General features: G+C 38.1%; 1 long non-coding RNA gene across 2 annotated transcripts in view; it reads right to left on the reverse strand.

The window, feature by feature from the left end:
- Positions 1 to 15,817, reverse strand: part of LOC139029889 (uncharacterized) — a 40,049-nt gene extending 24,232 nt beyond the window's left edge. The window contains exons 1-4 of one of the 2 annotated variants that reach the window (XR_011482169.1): positions 15,184 to 15,817; positions 14,010 to 14,077; positions 12,764 to 12,905; positions 10,521 to 10,817 (exon numbers count right to left, since the gene is read on the reverse strand). This is a non-coding gene — a long non-coding RNA (uncharacterized lncRNA). Of the gene's footprint in view, positions 1 to 10,520; positions 10,818 to 12,763; positions 12,906 to 14,009; positions 14,400 to 15,183 lie in introns of those variants that run through there. The other variant, XR_011482168.1, reaches the window with a different exon arrangement.
- Between the last annotated feature and the right edge of the window lie 559 nt (positions 15,818 to 16,376).

Below are 16,376 nucleotides of genomic sequence, written 5' to 3' on the forward strand. Positions count from 1 at the left end.
GTTGTTTTCTTGAACAGTGTGCTGGAACTTCCCCACTGGATTCCTGGACTTTATACAAAGATACTCTTATCTGTGAATTATTGTAAAAATTGATGACATGTCAGGGGATGACAGTATAAAACACTTATTCTGCCATACTGCTGACTAATGACAAAGTTAGTGTGACAAAAAATTCTACAATAAACCAAGAGAACTATATATTCCTAATAAGAACAGTGCCCTTTCCAAAATAAAGATTTTTTTGAGTATAGGTCTTTGCCTACTATAAGTTTAAAAGAACTAGAAGAAGTAGGGGGAAGGTAGATACAAAAATGAATTGGAGAAAGGAGAATAATGACAAGTAGATTAGATAGTTATCATAATAGTGCCAAGCAATAGACAAGAAGATCGACTTATAGTTAAAGATAGTGGCTTGAACATAAAAACTTACACTTTCCCTTTGAATACTCCACTAAAATGAAGTAGAATGATCAAAAAGGGATAAACCCATAGGCCAAAGAAAACAGGAGAGGAGAAAAAATATTAAAATTTTAGAAGCCAGAAAGGAAATGGATTAAATCAAACAGATTAACTGAATGTCTGAAAATGGAAGGTTAAGCCAGGAGGGAGAGACAGTTCAGAAACAAGTCAAATCATACTACAATCTTATAAAGACACAAATTGTAGGTCCTAGATATTTCTGAATGTGGGAGTATAGCTAAGATAGGAAGCAATGAGGACTGGGTAAAAGTCTGTATTAGAAAGACTTAGACTTACATGTAGCCTTTGCCAACTATATAGCTGAGGAAACTGGCTCTCTTTTGTCCATGGAGAAGACTAGAGATTTACTCTTTGAAGAAGTACAACCAGTGGGACTCTGAAGTGGAGTACCAGATTGGGCGAAAGACTGTATCCTCATCTTCAAAACTGGTGAATTATTGAAACTCTATGTATTAAATAGTGATAATACTAGCTACTTTCCCAAACTTGGTCCAAAGAATGCTGGAAGCCAAGTCTATACTCTCCAAAGAGGAGCTCAGAAAAATCCTTGGAAGTTCATAACAAAATGACCAATTATTTTGCCTAACTTGACACCAATAAATAACAATACACATTCATGCAGAAAGAGTTTTTAAAGATCTTTTTAGTACCTCACACTCGAATACAAATTGAAAGACAAGGACCAAATATTTGAGTAAAGGTCTTCTCTTGATACACTGAAAAGCCAAATAAGAAAAAAAGAGGATTTGAGGGAAAAAGAAATCAAGAAAGAGAAAATAACCTCATAAGATCTGTAATGAATATTCTCAGAGAATTAAGAAAATATCTTGATTGCATTCATGAGACAAGTACAAGAGACTATTAAAAAAGAAATGTTCTCCATGTAGTTATTCTTCAAGTTAAAAAAATATAATACGTAAGGTGCATTTTTGGTATTGAGTTGTTGTACAGTCGCTAAGTCCTGTTTGACTCCTTGCAACCCCATGGACTGCAGCATGCCAGGCTTCCCTGTCCTTCACTATCTCCTGGAGCTTGCTCAAACTCATGTTCATTGATTCAGTGATGCCATACAACCATCTCATCCTCTGTTGTCCCCTTCTCCTCCTGACTTCCATCTTTCCCAGTATCAGGGTCTTTTTCAGTGAGTCAGCTCCTTGCATGAGGTCAAAATACTGGAGCTTCAGCATCAGTCCTTCCAATGAATATTCAGGACTGATTTCCTTTAGCATTGACTGGCTTGATCTTCCTGCTGTCCAAGGGACTCTCAAGAGTCTTCTCCAGCACCACAGTTTGAAAGCATCAACTCTTCAGTGCTCAGCCTTCTTTATGGTCCAACTCTCACATCCATACACAACTACTGGAAAAACCATAGCTTTGACCATACAAACCTTTGTCAGCAAAATGCTGCTTTTTATTTTTATTTCTGCTTTTTACTCTACTATCTAGGTTTGTCATAGTTTTTCTTCCAAGGAGCAAGTGTCTTTTCATTTCATGGCTGCAGTCATTGTCTGCAGTGATTTTAGAACCCAAGAAAATAAAATCTGATGTTTCTGCATCTATTTGCCATGAAGTGATGGGACTGGACACCATGATCTTAGTTTTCTGAATATTGTATTAAGCCAGCCTTTTTACTCTCCTCTTTCACCTTAATCAGGAGGTTCTTTAGTTCTTCACTTTCTGCCAAAAGGGTGGTATCATCTGCATATCTAAGGTTGTTGATATTTCTCCTGGCAATCTTGATTCCAGCTTGAGCTTCATCCAGCCTGGCATTTTGCATGATGCACTCTGCATAGAAGCTAAACAAGCAAAGTGACAATACACAGTCTTACCACACTCCTGTCCAAATTTTGAACCAGTGTGTTGTTCCATGTCCAATTCTAACTATTGCTTCTTGACCTGCATACAGGTTTCTCAGGAGACAGGTAAGGTGATCTGGTATTCCCATTTATTAAAAAATTTTCCACAGTTTGTTGTGATACACAGAGTCACAGGCTTTACTGTAGTCGATGAAGCAGATGTCTTTCTGCAACTCTCTTGCTTTCTCCATGATCCAGTGAATGTTGACAGTTTGATCTCTGGTTCCTCGGCCTCTTTGAAACCCAGCATGTACATCTGGAAGTTCTCGGTTCACATACTACTGAAGCCTAGTTTGAAGGTTTTGAGAATAAACTTGCTAGCACAAGAAATGAACAAAATTCTATGGTGGTTTGAACATTTTTGACATTGCTCTTCTTTGAGACTGGAATGAAAACTGACCTTTTCTAGTCCTGTGGACAACTGCTGAGTTTTCCAAATTCACTGACACATTCAGTACAGCACTTTAACAGCATCATCATCTTTTAGGATTTTAAATAGCTCAGCTGGAATTCCATCACCTGCACTACCCTTGTTCCTAGTAATGCTTCCAAAGGCCCATTTACACTCCAGGATGTCTGACTCTAGGTGGGTGACCACACTATCGTGGTTATCTGGGTCATTAAGATCTTTTTTGTATAGTTCTTCTGTGTATTCTTGCCACCTCTTCTTAGTCTCTGTTAGGTCCTTATCATTTCTGTCCTTTCCTTGCCTCGCCTGAAATGCTCCCTTGTTATCATCAATTTTCTTGAAGATATCTCTATTCTTTCCCATTCTATTGTTTTCTTTCATTTCTTTGCATTGTTCCTTTAAGACGGCCTTTCTATCTCCCTTTCTGTTCTCTGGAATTCTGCATTCAGTTGGGTATATCTTTCCCTTTCTCCTTTGCCTTTTGTCTCTCTTCTTTTCTCAGCTATTTGTAAAGCCTCCTCAGACAATCACTTTACCATCTTGCATCGCTTTTTCTTTGGGACGGCTTTGGTCACTGCCTACTGTACAATGTTTTCTTTGGGATGATTTTAGTCACTGCCTCCTATATAATGTTACAAACCTCTGCTCATACTTCTTCAGGCACTCTGCTATCAGTTCTAACCCCTTGAATCTATTTGTCACTTCCACTGTATAGTCATAAGGAATTTGGTTTAGGTCATACCTGAATGGCCTAGTGGTTTTCCCTACTTTCTTCAATGTAAGCCTGAATGTTTCTATAAGGTGCTCATGATTTGAGCCACAGTCAGCTTCAGGTCTTGTTTTTGCTAAGTGTATAGAGCTTCTCCATCTTCAGCTGCAAAGAATATAATCAATCTGATTTTGGTATTGACCATCTGGTGATATTCATGTGTAGAGATGACTCTTGGGTTCTTGTGAAAAGGGTGTTTGCTATGACCAGTGTATTCTTTTGACAAAACTCTTGTTAGCCATTGCCCTACTTCATTTTGTACTCCAAGGCCAAACTTGCCTGTTACTCCAGGTATCTTTTGACTTCCTACTTTTGCATTCCAATTCCCTATGATGGAAAGGACATCTTTTTTTGGTGTTCATTCTAGAAGGTGTTGTAAGTCTTCTTAAAACCAGTCATCTTTAGCTTCTTTGGCATCAGTGATTGGGGCACAGATTTGGATTACTGTGATGTTGAATGGTTTGCCTTGGAAATGAACAGAGATCATTCTGTCGTTTTGAGGTTTCACCCCAGTACTGCATTTCGGAGTCTTGTTGACTATGAGGGCTACTCCATTTCTTCTAAGGAATTCTTGCCTGCAGTAGTAGATATAAAGGTCATCTGAATTAACTTTGCCCATTTTAGTTCACTGATTCCTAAGATGTTAATGTTCAGTCTCCATCTCCTGCTTGACCATGCCCAATTTACCTTGATTCATGGACCTAACATTCCAGGTTCCTATGCATTATTGTTCTTTATAGCACTGGGCTTCACTGTCCCCACCAGGCACGTCCACTTTGGCCCGGCTGCTTCATTCTCTCTGGAGTTATTAGTGATTGGCACCTGCTCTTCTCCGGCAGCATACTGGACATCCTCCAACCTGGGAGGCTCATCTTTCAGTGTCATGTGTTTTGCTTTTTCATACTGTTCATGAGGTTCTCACGGCAAGAGTACTGGAGTGGGCTGCCATTTCCTCCTTCAGCCGACCATGTTTTGTCAGAACTCTTCACTGTGACCTATCTGTCTCGGGTGGCCCGGCATGGCATGGCTCATAGCTTCATTGAGTGACACAAGCCCCTTTGCCACGGCAAGGCTGTGATCCATGATGAAGATCATATTGCAGAATTATTTAAAGGTGGTACATATGAAGATACAGTCTGTGAAATACAATGGCTATTTCAAATTCAGTATAGAACCAACTATAGCTATTTCTCAGCTATTAACTCTTGCCCTGTTACTTACTAGCCCCCTAACTTTGGGTAAGTATTTAAATTCATGGGGTCTGTTTTTTCCCCTGTGGTAAAATGTAAAGTCTTTTAAAAACATTAAAAATGGCTAATACATAAAGTAAATAAAATACCAGTGTATAGGGAGATCATCATTATTTTTACTGTTAGAGATGTCATGGAAAAGAGATTTAATCAAATAAAATTAACCCTTCAATATTATAATTTGTCTTCCTTAGCTTATCTTATTTATAAAAAGGTAAAACAGGAAACAGGTTTGGAATAAATGAAAAGGAAAAAAGGAATAGAATGCAAAACTTCCACTAAAACAACTGCATGAAAATACAAGATTGCTTTCATGGCGATTGCTTTCATGGCAATCGCTTGTCAGATGTTGAAAGAGCTTGGTTATAATGGGGCTGAAGATAAGCCAAAAAAAGCAAATCAACATGAAAACAGATAAAATATAAGAAACAGAATAAAGATCATATTGTAACCTCAAAGAACATGAGTAGTTCTCGTCCCGGAGCATTCATATACACTTAATCAACCCATCTTCTTTCTACATGCAAGTTCTAACTTGGCTTATCAGGAACTTTAACCCTGGGGCCAACCCCGAAGGAAGAATCAACCTACTTATTGAACTCTTAGGCAGTGTTCATGGTCAGAAAGCCAGAAAGTATTTGAGGAACATAGTGAGGTGATCTCAGCATTTTACTGCAGTATCCCACAACCACTGAAGGAAGAGATTAAAAGTGATGTACTATTTTAATAAAAAGTAGTCTAAACTTATTCCTTGGTTTCAGTTCTGCTGCCAAACAGAATTCTCAAAATACTTTGGAAGTGTAAATGAATTTAAGATCTATTTTAGGTAAACTATTTATTTTATGAAGAGAGGATAAAATATCACTTACTTTTAGGCAAGGAACATATCATTAGTATTCACAGTCCAGCACACAAAAAAGCAATTTTGAATGACTAAGTTCAGTCTTAACCCAAACCATATTACAACAGTGCAAACAAACTGGTAGATTAAAATGGGTTTGTACTCTAACATCTTAATAACACTAAAAAAGAGCTGAATGTGAAATATACCCCTGAGAATAACTTGGGTGTTAACAGTCAAACAAACACAAGCCCACAAATTTTCCCTTGCCTTTATTTGCTTCCTCAATCTGCCAATGTGCTAATTCAACTGCTGATCTGCTTTAATCCCAATGTTTAGTAGAAATTACAGTAACTAACCTCCACTTAGCTGATTCATTATATTGCCCTGCACTCCTCTTTCTCTCCATTAAAACATGGCTGATATCCACCTTGCTGAAAGTTCACGGTTAATACACTAGCCCCTGGTATGGCTAGGCACTTCTTCCTCCAATTAAGCAGAAGCTTATTAAAAATCACTTGTGTTTGTCTCCAATACTGTTTATGCACATTGCACTTGTTACTTTTATTACTTAGTTTAGTCACCTGTAAATAAGCTGATACAATATGAGTGCAAAAAGAAAACTGTAGACTGTACAAACAAGAACAGCAACAAACTTCAGCTGAACGCTCTAAAAGGACTCAGTCAAGAGATGACTGAAAATTAACACGGATTTGGTGTGAATGAGACATTGGGAAAGACTGGAAGAAAAGTTGTAAATATCTATAAGCATTCTATATTAAAATTGTTTCAAATATCTTACTATCTCCAAAGAAATCAAAATGTGAAATCATGACCTGTGCATTTAGTGTGTGATTTTGATGAATGTGTTGAGAACACCATTCAATAACCTACACTCAAAAAAAGACCTTGCCAGCTTTATATCTGAGGGTGCTGCATGTGTGCTCAAGTCACATCTGATTCTTTGCAACAGACTGCAGCCCACCAGGCTCCTCTGTCCACAGAATTTTCCAGGCAAGAATACTGGAGGGGTTTGCCATTTCCTACTTCAGGGGATCTTCCTGACCCAGGGATGGAACAAGCATCTCTTGCATTGGCAGGCAGATTCTTTACCACTGAGCCATCTAGGAAGTCTATGAGTACTGGTGAATAAAAACAGTTTTATGTTTCAAAGAAAGTAAAATGCTTAAGTATTAACATTTTTATTAGTCCCAGCTATAAATAAACTTTTTTGGTTAACTGACAAATTTGTTGCTGCTGTTTAGTCACTAAGTCATGTCCAACTCTTGCAATCCCACAGACTGTAGCCTGCCACACTCCTCTGTCCATGGGATTTCCCAGGCAAGAATACTGGAGTGGGTTGCCATTTCCTTCCTCAGGGGATCTTTCCAACCCAGGGATCTTGCCTGCATCTCCTGCTTGGCAGGCGGATTCTTCACCAGTGAGCCACCTGGGAAGCCCTTTAATTGACCAACTACAGGCCCCCAATTGTATTAGTTAAGAGGGTTCTACTCTGTTACTCTCAAGAACCTAAGGATTTCTAAATGAATTTCAAACTTAATATAAGATTTCAAAGAGGAGGTAACAACAAGAACTAGAACTACTTGGGAAGGACAATAAATAGGAAGAGAAACAAGGGTAATAAGGTACACTGAAAACAGCTTTGAAAGGCAACAGAGACAATAGAAAGGATATTAAAAACAGAAACAGTAAATCAAAAGTAAGAAATAATTTAAAGTAACACCAAAGGATGGATGAGTGATGTGAATCAAATCTGAAGATAAAATTATTAATTATTGGTTACAGTGAACAAAGTTCACTGAGAAATGGTCATTTAAACTATGATGTACTCAGTGTTTGGATAAAGATGGTAGAGTAAGAGGATATGAATGTCACCTCCCCAAAAGAACACATTAAACATACACCAACATGTGGAATTCATTGAGATAGTTGGAGCTGTTGCCTTGTATATTTTTTGTCCCCCTTCTATCTGTCCTAAAAGGGCTCCAATTGCACATATATTAGGCCACATGAAGTTGCCCAAAACTTGTTGTTTCTCTGTCCATTATTTTTGTGTTACTTTTCTTTCTGTGTGTCATTTTGGGAAGTGTCTATTTAGGTCTTGGAGTTGACTAATCTGTTCTTCTGAAATATCTAATCTGTCAGTCCCTGACATGGTAGTCTTCATCTCAGATATGGTAGTTTTAGTCTCTACAGATTCAATTAGAGTATTTTTTATTTTGTCTTTCATATCCACACCTAATATGTTTCCAATTTCTTCTAAGTTCTTGAATACATGGAATTCAGTTGTGGTGGCTGTTTTAATGTCTTCATCTACTAATTCTATCTTCTATGTCACTTTTTGCTTGATTTAGATTAACTTATCTCATTATAGGTTGCAAATATTTTTTCTCAGTCTATACCTTATTTTTTCACTATTTAACATTGTCATTACAATATCAAAATTTTTCAATTTCTCTGAAGTCCAACTTAACTTTTTCATTTATGGTCCAGGTTTCTTTCCCCTCTATCTATAAAATCTTTTGCCTAGTCCAAGGTCGTAATGAATCTTTAAGAACTTTTATGGTATTAGGTTTTTATTTTCTTTTACTATTCATCTAAAATTAACATTTACATTAAGTATGGGTAAAGGCATCTATTTATTTATTTGGTTCTAGCGTCAAATATTGAAAAGACTATTCTCTCTCCAGTGGATTATCTTTGACCCTTTATCAAAAAGTTGTGTCTATTTCTGGGCTTTCTCTCCTGCCCCATTAATCTTTGAGTGTATCCTTATCTCATCATCATATTGTTTTGATTAATGTGGCTCATTTTTCTACATTCATTAAGTTTATGATTTTAAAAAAGTGATGATGATATGGTAAATCAAATTGATTTTAGAATGTTGAACCAACCTTTCACCTATGGAATAAAACTGACTTGGTCATGGATTGTTTTTGCATATTATTCAACTCAATTTGTTAACATTTTGGTAAAGATTTTTGTGCTTACATTTATGAGATGTGTTGGTCTGTAGTTCTCTGCTCTTACAGTTGCCTGGTTTTGGCATCAGAGCAATGCTGACTTTATGAGTTGGAAAAGGTTCCTTCCTTTTTTATTTCCTAAAAGAGGTTGTTTAGGACTGATATTATTTCTTTTTTAAATGTTGGAAGAACTTGCCAGTGAAACCATCTGGGCTGTGTTTTTTAATAGGAAGGTATTTTTAACTACAAATTCAATTTCTTTAATAGACCAAAAACTATTTCAAGTTATTTCTTCTTGAATTCTAATAGCTTGTCTTTCAAGGAATTTTCCCATTTCAATTAGCTTATCAAATTTATTTACAAAGTTTTTAATTTACTTATCCCATATTATCCATTTACTATCTGTCAGATCTATAGTGATGTCACTTCTAGTCTTGGTCTTGATAATCTGTGTCTTCTCATTTTTTTTTCTTATTCAGTCTGGCTAGATGTTAAAAAATTTTTGTATTCTCTGTGAAGAACCAGCTTTTGGGTATGCTGATTTTTCCCTACTGCTGTTGCACAGTCGTGTCTGACTCTCTGAACACGTGTTTGAACACAGACTCCTGTGTTCAGGGGATTCTCCAGGCAAGAATACTGGAGTGGGTTGCCATTTCCTTCTTCAGGGAATCTTCCCAATCCAGGGATCCAACCTGAGTTTCCTGCATTGTAAGAGGATTCTTTACCCTCTGAGCCACTGATTTTTCCCTACTGTTCTCAATTTCACCGTTTATGTTATCTTTATTATGTCCTTCTTGTTTTCAGCCTAATTTGTTTCCTTAAGATACTTAGACTATTGATTCAAAACTTTTTGGTTCCTAAAGTAAGGCATAAAAGCTTATTCCTCTGTACTTCTTTAATTGTATCTTACAAATTTTGTAATGTGTTTTTATTGTCAATCAATTGAAAATTTTCCTAATTTCCCTGTGACTGCCTCTGTGATCCCTGTGTTTAATTGCCAAAAATTTGGGTTTTTCCAGATATCTTTCTGTTACTGATTTTTAGTTTAGTTTAGTCAGAAAATATATTTTGTCTGACTTCAATAATTTTAATTTTTTAAAATGAACCAGAAAATGCTCTATCTTTGTTTACATTCCAAGTATACTTGAAAAAAATTTATTTTGCTTTTGTTAGGTGGAATGTTCTTATTTTTATTTTCTTAAATGGCTATTAATTTTTTGAAAATAACTTCACTAAAGTTTCTTCTTCAGAAAGAAGTATGTCACACAAAGTTGGATTTAGAAATCTGATCGTTCAACATTTAAGTTGATTTTGATGTATAGAACAGACTTGCGGACTCTGTGGGAGAAGGCGAGGGCAGGATGTTTCAAGAGAACAGCATCGAAACATGTATATCTAGGGTGAAACGGATCACCAGCCCAGGTTGGATGCATGAGACAAGTGCTCAGGCCTGGTGCACTGGGAAGACCCAGAGGGATGGGGTGGAGAGGGAGGTGGGAGGGGGGACCGGGATGGGGAATACATGTAAATCCATGGCTAATTCATTTCAATGTATGACAAAAACCACTGCAATGTTGTAAAGTAATTAGCCTCCAACAAATAAAAATAAATGGAAGAGAAAAAAAAAATAAAAAATAAATTTGTCTCTAGAAATTAAGTATAGAAATAAATATTACCAGAACTAATTTTAATTGATTTTTAAAAGAAATAAGACGTAATAAAAACCCATTTACATACCTAATAAAAAGCAGATTTATCTGAAAAAAAAAAGTTGATTTTGAAAAAGAAAAAATTATTTTATTAAAAATTTTATAATGGTAAGTAGTTCTCAATATGAACTTAATGATGTACATTCAATTAGTAATGACATAAGAGACCAAGCACCGAAAATAGATGCTAATAATGAATAGGTTACCTCTCCACATGCTTACCTCCTGATCTGTTCCCAGTATGATCCAATGACCCATCATCTGTACTGTAGCCACACTGGTTTTACTCTAGTTCTTCCAAGCAACCATGGTCTTTTCTTATCTCAAGAGTTACCAAATATATTCTCTGCGTGGAGAATACTTTCTTCCTCTTTTGTCTAATTTCTCTTCAACTTTCAGAACTGATCTTGAATTCACTTTCCTCAAGAAGCCTTTCCTGATATGCCCTTCAAAGTTTAGGTCCTCCTGGTATACACTTTCATGGCACCCAGTACTTCTCTTTCACAGACCTTGTTATGACTGAAAGGAAAGATATAAGGCAAGATTAGTCAGATTATCAAAGATGTTATGACTTCTCGAAAGGTAGAGAATCATCTCAGAAAAGTTTTCATAATGAGACATGGATTGACCAGCTGAACTGACTTAACTAAAACTGAATGTGATTTCTATCTTGAAGACTTCTCTGAAAGCAGAATTATGCCTTCAGAAGAATAATGATGTCTCAATCTTCCATATTACATATCTAAAACATCCAAGAGGCTATAATTTATAAAATGTTGTTCACAGCAGGGTACACAAAATTAACCAAAATGAGAAATTCCATTTCTCTGCCTTCATAGATCCAGATAAGGTGTCTGTTTCTCTAAGACATTGCTTGCCATGGAAAGGAAAATCCATATACAAATGGCAAGTTTGGCTCAAGTAATTTTTCTTTTCCAAATCGAGTCTAAAAATTAATGATTTAGAATCCAGTAATTTCTTGTAAATTTTTAGGCAAAGAATTTGGTTGAAAGGAGTGAAAGGAAAAATCTTCATGTTCATAAACATTTGGAACCTTGATTTCTTTTAAATAGCATTCAATATTACTAGGGAACACTTGTAGGAAAATATATAGAGCTTTCCTGGCAATGGACTTGGAAGAGCTGCCTTCTCCATGTCTCTTGGCTCACTTTGTAAATTGTGTGAAACACTTTTAGACAGACACTGGCACTCATAAATTATACAACTCATCTGCATATTCCAGTCATGAAACATTATGCAAAGTGACACGATTTGCATAATGGATTCCTCTTGTCGCTTCACTTGCTCCGTGCTTTTAAAAAACAAAATGAAATAAAATGAAAGCATGAAAAGGTGAAAGCATTAAGTTCCCAGCCTTGCCTGTCTCCTTCCCAACTATAGTATCAATTGCTTTTATTTTGTACAGGGGATTGGGGTGAAGGGAAAACAAAAATCTACACATACAAACAAAAAAGAAAAGAGCATTTATATGAATTTCATTTTTGATTACAAGGTACCTACTTTCTTAGTAAAATTCTTCACCATAAATAACTCATTTGAGTTGAGAGGAAGAGTAACAAAACAAAACACTGATATATAGAGAGAAAGTTTATGGAACTTTCTCCTTAAAAAAAATCTTTTCCTTTGCCTGTGATATTTAGGGGAGGCTAACCTTCCTCTTTATGACTTAAAAAAAAAAAGGACCAAGTATTTGCTTATTAATGGAAAAAAGCATACTATGGATGAAATAAATGGTCTGGGGGAGGGTTTCCCCCCTAAAAAGAACTTCTGAAGGGTTTCCCTGTTTTCGAAAGACAAACCGAGAAGACAGAATTGTGCCTTGATTATTTAACAAAATACAGAATGGCTATATACACTGTAAGGATGAGGCAGTACCAGCCACGTCGACTTCTATCGGCTCTACTCCAATAAGCAGGGAACGCTCCCCAGCAGTTGCTAGTTTTGCTGCGGGCTTTCCCTGCCCCCCCTCTGCACCAGTGCGAAAGGCAGAGTGTGCCAAGCGGCTGGCGTCTGTACCCTGTGGGAAAAGTTAACTGTAATTCTTCGGCTTTTAAAATCAATTAACCCGTGTGTTAATTAACGTCAAGTCGACGGGAGGAGGAGGAGGAGAAGAAGGGGAGGGAGGGAGAAAAGAAAAAAGCTGCAAGGGCGGATGGCAGAAGAGTTGGCACCGTGCCATCCATTCAGGGGCAACGCCACAGTTTCGTGCGATAGCAGCAGCGGGTATATGTTACGGGGGCCCTGTATGCGGGCCAGACAGTGCGGTAAAGCCAAGGGAGATTATCCAGACCCCCAGGAGCGAACAGCGAGCAGCAACCGAAGGCGCGAGTGCCAGGATTACAGCCTGGCTGCTCCAACCACGAGCCCTTCCTCGGACCCAGGGACTTGGCTACTTGGGGTTTGGGGATCTTCCACCAAAGAGGCACAAAGCTGACTTTAATCACTTGTTTTCCTTTAAACTTGGTTCTGCCGCATTGGAGTCAGCACAGCGGATGCTTTCACACCCAGCAAGACAAAGGCCGTCGTCTCCGCCATGACACTGTTCCGTTCCAAGCAGAGGCCGGGATCCTGGACTCCTTGAAAAATCTAAAGAAACAAGGAAAACAAACAACAAATGCAGCAACAAACAAAAAATTAACAGCCACAAAATTTGTGTGCCCATTTGCCCATGCCAGGGGTGAGCTGGGCATCTGTTACAGCAGAAGGGCACTTTTTTTTTGGGGGGGGGGGCACGCTGTTGCCTTGTTTGCTATTCAACTTCGTTTATAATTAACTTAAAAAAAAAACACCACTCAGCCTAGTCAACAACAAACAAAGAGAAAAAGCAGACATCGGAAGAGAAATGCCATAGGAAGCGGCATGAATGCATGCCACAGCCGGTGCCACTTGCCATTCGGAAAACCTCAGGGAGAGGTGCCAATTCTACAGCTCGGAAGAAGGCAGAGAAGGGAGCAGAAAGATCTACAGGGAGAAATCATAAGGAAAGAACACCGCTTCTACAAGCCTGGATTGCGATTGCACGGCAGCTTCTGCTGGGAGGAGAGGGAATATTCAAATGGAGATATAGATGGGTATAAATTAAAAGATGGGCACTTATCGACTGCATATAGACACACGTGTAAGGTTGTATGTGTATATGAATACACTTATTTTCAGGCAGTTTAAATGTTTAGACAGGTGTCTGTTTTGGGGTTGGAGGTATGGGTATGTATATAGGTGGGTGTATATGTTTATGCATATACATGTGTGATGTGTGCATGTATGAGTAAAAGGAGAGGAAGACAGAGAAAGAGACAGAAGGAAACGTGTGTATGTGCATGTACTTGTGTGCATACATCCCACTTTTTTTGACCCAGGTATACACAGGAGACAAAATAAAAATCATACTCCAGCAGCAAGCAGGCAGAGATTTATCTACGTTCACTGCTATCACCAGGGAGATGAATGGGGCCGATCCGAAGCCCTTTTACAGGATCCACTATGGGAGTGGAGGAGGAGGAGGGATGCCACACAGACATGCACAAACTTGAAGGCAGAGTGCTTTGGAAGGTGCTATTTAGGAAACCCTGGTGGCATAACACAGGGGAGAAGAAGGGTTGAAAGAGGCTTGTTTCTATGTTTTAGGTTGTTTTGTTTTGTTTTGTTTTTTTTTAATCTGAAAAAGGGTTTCAGGAAACGACTGGTACTTACGTTGTCTGCGTTGCTGTGGATCCTGAAAGGTGTTCTGTTGGCACCGGGCGCTGAGCCAGGGGCAGCCACTGGAAACAAAAGGGAGAGACAAAAATAAATAAATAAAGTCATTCAGTGGGAATATTAATTGCTGCTCTTGTGGATTTTACAAAACACACAAACTGTTTTTTCTTTTTTCTTTTTTTTAAATGTGGATTGGCGCGTGTCCCCTTCGCATGGAATATACAAGTAGTATGGGATTTACACCCCAGTACGGGACTCAGGATTAACCGCGCTGGCATCTTTTGGGCATATTCTTCCTTTTAATGAATGAGCTTTCGCTGTTAATGAGGAATAATCGTTTGGCTAATGAGCTTTGAAACATTAAGAGAAAAGAGGTTTTTTTCTTTTCCGTTAATCGCTCTGGTGCGACTGCATGGATGGATTACAAAAGACAGCAATAGGAATGCAGTACAAAGGGGGGGAACTTCTCCTGGAGAGGGAGAAGCACCGAGATGGGTGATGTGTCTCTGCATCTTTCCTTCCTTCCTTCTCTTTCACTCTCTGCCAACTGCTATGGGTTTCCATAACTCCGCAATCAAAGTGGATGGTCTGGGAAGGATTATTACAAAGAGTGAAGCCTCCGCTGTTAATGTCTCCAGTGTTTAATCATCATACAGTAGAATGGTTTTATGCATATTTCATTTGCATATCATTAAACCGTGTTAGCAAGGGGCGTTCAGAGCCAGGAGAAGTACAAAGTTGGGGAGAGAGGGAAGAAAAAAAGGTCCCTATGATGCTTATCTTCAAACGGGGACTTGTTCCATGATCTGTCTTCTACATTTGCTAAAATCATTATGACTTGGAAACCTTTGAAGTTGGATACAACCTTGGATTCTTCTAATTCCTGCAGAGCGGTATATTTTTAAAAACAGCAGAAATGTTCCTGCACTAGACAATTAAAGGAATATAAACTCCAGTGGGTTGAAACTAGTAGCTCTTTGGGGGATGCAGTGGCACAGGCTTCTACAAATACCAACACTTAAAAAAAAATAAAGAGCATCACATTAAAACAAAGAAAACGAAGACTCTCCAGTATTAACGTGTGGATTATATTTGTTTCTTTTGGGGGGTAATGAACTAAAGAGAATGAAGAAGCCATCGGTAATTTATCCCTTCATTAATGAACAGTCACCTTTTTGTATGTGTTTGTTTTTGTCCTTTCTTTTTGAAGAGGGATGTTGTCACTTTTGAAGCGATTAGTCAATTATTCTGTTGCTCTGATCTTTTCCCCCTGCAACCGACAGGAAAGAAAGGTGGTGGTTAGGGAATAGTGTGTATTGGAAGGATTTGTGGGGAGAGAAGGAATACAGTGAGTTCTTTGTAGATCTAATACATGCACAACATATTAATTGGGAGCTTTTAAAGCTCCCTCAATAGGCTATTTCATTCCTGGTAAAACAGCAGCTGGTTAGCCACTGTTGGTGACTCTTCAGATATCACTTTAAGTATTTTTATTCTGTCACTGTTGTTATTGTCTTGTTTTGTTTTTCCTCAGTCAAGATGAGAATATAATGTCATCCCTTCTTTATTGAGTGTCTTCTCTTCTCTATCTTCTTAACTTCCAATTTCCAATCTGTAAAACAATGTTGCTTAATACTGAATTCTGGTACACAGTCTAACTGGCACAAGTTGATTTGGAAATGAGATGCTGTTTTATATTTAAATTATCCCCGCTCCTCCCTTATCCTTCCAAGCTTTGTCTCTGCTATGAATATTCAGAGGAGGCATGATGTGATTACACTGTACAATTACTCCTATCCATGGTGGTGGCAGGGGCTGCTGGGGAGGCAGGGAGCCAGACAACCTCCAGGCCGATTCAGAGTTTGTTTTTGGTATTTTTCCTGTCTCCTTGGCGCTGCAGCACATGCAGATGTCGCTGTTGTTCTTTATAAAGCCCTAATGATATGTAAAACCATAACTACTTGGTTTGGATGCAGAGCATCAATGAAATATTATGGATGTCTTTAAGAAAGGGGGAGAGAAAAATCCTGACTGAAGGAATGTCCACATAAATTATTTTTATTTAAATGAATTCAAAGGATGGGGTGAGAGCAAGGCAGAAGGAGTCACATGGAAAACATGCATACTATTAATATGCATAAAGAGTTCTCACTGTGGAGAAGAACCTCCTCACTACAGCTCATGGGACAAACTGGTTCATTAGGAAATAGCTCAGAGCAACTACAACATTTTGCTATTTCAATTTTTTTCCTTATATTAAATAAAGAGTCAGACAGATGTGTTTTCTTTGCAATGGCAGCATCGAGATGGAGCCAGTCAGTGAAATCTGCTGCCCAAATAGCATTTTAATGGAAACTGGAACTA

The sequence above is a fragment of the Odocoileus virginianus genome, chromosome 20 (assembly GCF_023699985.2).
Source record: "Odocoileus virginianus isolate 20LAN1187 ecotype Illinois chromosome 20, Ovbor_1.2, whole genome shotgun sequence".
NCBI classification, from domain to species: Eukaryota; Metazoa; Chordata; class Mammalia; order Artiodactyla; family Cervidae; genus Odocoileus; species Odocoileus virginianus.